The sequence below is a fragment of the Galeopterus variegatus genome, unplaced genomic scaffold (assembly GCF_000696425.1).
Source record: "Galeopterus variegatus unplaced genomic scaffold, G_variegatus-3.0.2 Scaffold711, whole genome shotgun sequence".
Taxonomy (NCBI): Eukaryota; Metazoa; Chordata; class Mammalia; order Dermoptera; family Cynocephalidae; genus Galeopterus; species Galeopterus variegatus.
Genome location: NW_007726822.1, coordinates 213,138 through 217,922, shown reverse-complemented (window position 1 = coordinate 217,922; position 4,785 = coordinate 213,138). Strand labels below are relative to the sequence as shown.

At 46.9% G+C, this 4,785-nt stretch overlaps 1 pseudogene; it reads left to right on the top strand.

Annotated features, from left to right (window-relative positions):
- The first annotated feature begins 2,742 nt into the window (after window positions 1–2,742).
- Window positions 2,743–3,393, top strand: LOC103589658 (annotated as a pseudogene).
- Window positions 3,394–4,785: the final 1,392 nt, after the last annotated feature.

Below are 4,785 nucleotides of genomic sequence, written 5' to 3'. Positions count from 1 at the left end.
CCAGCTACTGGTCTGTTTACCATCTGGGTGGTTTTGCCTATTTTAGGCTGTTATATTAAAAGGATGATACAGTATGTCTCTCTCAGACTAGCTTCTTTCACTTAGCGATATGCATTTAGCATTTTTCATGTCTTTGCGTGGCTTAATAGCTTATTCCATTTGATTAGGGATTAGTAATACGTGGAATGGAACTACCACAGTTCGGGTCTGCATAAGTGTATTGAAGGTGTGCACTGGTATTTCATTGTTGTTTAACATTCTTTTCCCTGCTCAAAAGTAATGCTGAGCAGTTTTGACTGCTTATTTGCTTTCTGTTTATCTTCTTTGCTGAGGTGTCCGTGGACTTATGCATTTTTAAAATCAGGTTTTGTGGGGGGTTTTTTGCTGAGTTGTATTCATTTATTGTGTATTTTAGATTCAATTCATTTTTTTCTGATATGTGTTTTGCCAGTGTTTTCTACCAGTCTGAGTCTTGTCTACACATTCTGTTAACAGTATCTTGGCAGAGTAGAAAATAAAATAATGTATCACTCCTTTATTATTTATCGCCACTGCACCCAACCTCGTCGCTCGCAGCTCTCATGGTGCGCACACGTGTACTAGAGCTTTTTTCCCATCAAGACTGACCCCAGGATGCACTGCTGAGGCTTCTGTGTGGCTTATGTCATACAGAAGCCCTGAATTATACACTGTGAAGGGGTGAATTTGGTGGTGCGGTCGGCCTTCTGCACCTGCAGGTTCCATATCCCTGGGTTCAACCAACTGCAGATAGAAAATATTCAGAAAAATAACAACAACAAAAATGACAAATGTAAAAATACAGTGTAACAATTATTTACATGCTATTTACATTGTGCTAGATATTATAACTAATCTAGAGGTGACTTAAAGTATACAGGAGAACACATGTGGGTTCTATGGAAGTACTGTGCCATTTTACATAAGGGACTTGGGCATCTGCACGTTTTGGCATTGGCAGAGGTCCTGGAACCAATCCCCCACCAACACTGAGGGACCATCATATGTGAATTATATCTTGAAAGAGGGAGAGAGTTGCTTAGACAAGAACGGGCTGGTTTACGAGCAGGAATGAAGGGAAAAGGAGACAGTCCCTGATATCAGGGATTTATAAAGTTGGAAAAGACACTCTGTCAACCCTAAACAGACGCTTTGAGTGACAGAAGACTATTATATCTCAGCCTTAAGGCAAGGACTAAATCAAGGGTAGGGCGGGACACGCTGGTTAAGGTATCTGATGGATCAGACAGGCTCCTGGTACGTCCTTTCAAGCAGTAAAATGGCCAAGGAGGAGGACAGAAGGGACTGGAGGGACCGAGGCACTCGCGACCAGGTCGAGGAGGAGAGACAGAAGGGACTGGAGGGACCGAGGCACTGACGACCAGGTCGAGGAGGAGGACAGAAGGGACTGGAGGGACCGAGGCAGTGACGACCAGGTCGAGGAGGAGAGACAGAAGGGACTGGAGGGACCGAGGCACTGACGACCAGGTCGAGGAGGAGGACAGAGGGGACTGGAGGGACCGAGACACTCACGACCAGGTTGAGGAGCAGGACTGGGTGTATCTGACCAGGTGCATCAGCTCTTTAGTTTCTGTTGCAAAGACCCGAGGGCGTGGCTGTTGGCTCGTGGAACTGGCTGGAATCAGAGGGATAAGAAGCCAAGTGGTTTTGTTCTTTAAAGTTCTTATAGTGGAGAATTCAAACACAGACAAGAGGAGGGAGCAAAGAAACCCCGTGTGCCTCTGCACCAGCTGCAGCGACAGCAACTCCCTGCCAAGTCTGGCCTCCAGATTCCCCCAGTTCCCACGTCCCATTGTCAGGGTGCATTGATCAAAGACAAGGAGATTTACGAAATCACGATCGCCACACTGTGCCTTCATATCATCAAGTGATCAGGACTCTTACGTTTGTAAGACCCCCTCAGATAACGCACCCCTACCGAATGTGGCAACACGAGCCATCAGGAAGCAAGCTGCACCCAAATCTGAGACCCCAGCCCACGCGGAGGTCCAGAGCACCCGGCCTGGGTGGCCCGCCGGCCAGCCTGCCCTCTGCAGACCTGGGCACGGGTTTGAGGAGCTGGATGGGGATGTGGACCCCAGACAGGGACCCAGGGCAGGTGTGCTGTCTTCCCCACCCTGGGCTTCTGACTCAGGATGCCCATGGGCTCCAAGTGTCACCCCAAACTCCCACCAGCTGGAGGGCAGGAGGGAGTGCAGTGTCTGGGGAACCCAGAGGTTTGGGGCAGTGCCCTGGAGACTGAGGCTGCCTGCCTTTGCCTCGCTTTCCCCACAGAGGCCCCGACGGCCTCCCCCACCCCACACGCGGGGCACCCTCTGGTCCAACCCTGGGTGGGGTTAAGGGGGCTCTGGCGCATCAAGTGCCTTAACGGAGCTCGGAAAGGAAGAGGCTGTGGCCCAGCGAGGCCAACGTTGATTCCTGCGTGTTGGAGCAGACCCACCCGCGTGCGTGGATTCCTGGGTGTTAGAGAGCAGACTCCCGTCCCGTGCGAGCGTCCGTGGCTTCCCCAGGCAAACAATCTCATCTGGCGGAAAGACAGTTATTTCTCTTTTCTCCCAACTCATTGCCCCTTCATTCCTTTTATTTCCTTATAGAATTAGCCAAGACCTCAGATACTATGGAAACTGTGAGTGGTGACTGTGAATGTCCTTGTCCTTTTCCCAATTTTAAAAGGAAGGCGTGTAGGGAGCCGGAGCCGCGGCCGCCGCCATGTCCCACCAGACCAGCATCCAAGCAAGTGAAGATGTTAAAGATACATTTGCCAGAGCCAGAAATGGAAAATGCAGACTTCCAAAAATACCTATGGAAAACGAGCAAGTTGTGATTGGATCTTGTAGGCAGGCCTCAGATTCCTGGGATAGGGATTATGATTCCTTTGTTTCACCTGCTGGAGGACAAACAGCCATGCGACATATGATTCAGGTGAGACTCTCAGAACGCTCAAGGATGTGAATGGATATTCATTGCCTGGTCTCCGGATCATTCTCATGTTCGTCAAAAAATGTCGTATGCAGCAACAAGAGAACTCTGAAAAAGGAGTTTGGAGGTGGCCACATTAAAGATGAAGTGTTTGGAACCGTAAAGGAAGATGGATCATTACGTGGATATAACAAACACTTGCGGTCACAATCTTCCCCTGCCCCACTGACTGCAGCTGAGGAAGAATTAGGACAGGTTAAAGTGAATGAGGTACAGACTGACGTGGGTGTGGACAGTAAACATCAAACACTACAAGGAGTAGCATTTCCTGTTTCTTGAGAAGCTTTTCAGGCTTTGGAAAAATTAAATAACAGACAGCTCAACTATGTACAGTTGTTTTTATTTATTCAGTGCCAGGATACACGTGCAGTATAAGAGAACGGATGCTGTATTCTAGCTGCAAGAGCCCTCTGCTAGAAATCGTAGAAAGACGACTACGAATGGATGTGATAAGAAAGAGTGAGATAGACAGCGGGGACGAACTGACTGCAGACTTCCTTTATGAAGAAGCACACCCCAAGCAGCTTGCACATAAGCAAAGTTTTGCAACACCAAAAGGTCCTGCAGGAAAAAGAGGAATTCGAAGACTAATGAGAGGTCCCGCTGAAACTGAACCCACTACTGATTAAAATCGTTATATTAAATGTTGCAATACTAGTTTTTTAAAAGTCCAGCTTTCAGGGCCGGCCCGGTGGCACACTGCGCTAGTGCACCGCTTGGGAAGCGCGGCGGCACTCCCGCCGAGGGTTCGGATCCCACATACAGACCGGTTCCCGCTCACTGGCTGAGCGAGGGGCGGGTGCAACACTGAGGGCTGCGATCCGTTCTCGGACAGGAAAAAAGACAAAAAAAAAAAAAGTCCAGCTTTCAGTACAAGAGAACTGAAATCATTCCATGTTGATATATAGTAGGGAAAAAATTGTACTTTTTGAAAAATAGCACTTTTCTCTTCTGTGTGTTTTTAAAATTAATGTTATAGAAGACTCATGACTTCTATTTTTGAGTTAAAACTAGAAAAGCATTCAACATAGTAATGTTTAATTTTGTCACACTGTTTTCATAGAATGTTGATTCTACACTTTCACATAATTCTTAAAATTTTATACAGTTGAGCCAGTTCCAGAAAGTCTAATGTCTCAAAGTAGATGTACTTATTACTCTTTAGTGAGACACCTGAATTTTTTTTTTTTTAAGACAGAAAGACCTTAAAATATTCATAGTACTTAATGAATATGTTAAGGATCGGGTTAGATTATTTTCTAAGTTAAAAATTTAGCGTGCCTGGGCTGGCCCGGTGGCGCACTCGGTAGAGCATGGCGCTTGGGAGCGCGGTGGCGCTCCCGCCGAGGGTTCAGATCCCATATAGAGACCAGTCCGCTCACTGGTTGAGTGCAGTGCGGGCACAACACTGAGGGTTGCGATCCCGTTGCCGGTAGCGGTACGGGCGCGACACCGAGGGTTGCGATCCCGTTACCGGTCAAGAAAAAAGACAAAAAGGAAAAAAAAAATTTACTGTGCCTATGGGAAATCGTTGACTCTGAAGAGCTGTGCGAACTCTATCAGAGTGTGGGAACATGTCTGCAACTTTTAGAAACAGTGCTTTATTGCAGCAGTCTTTTCTATTTGACTCTTTGGGTTTCTTAATGGCATTGAAGTTCAGCTTACTCTGAAACTTTAAGGGTACCAGATATTTCCTAGACTGCAGGATTTCTGATGGCATTGAAGGACTTTTTTTTTTTTTTTTTTTTTTTTTTTTTTTTTTTTTTT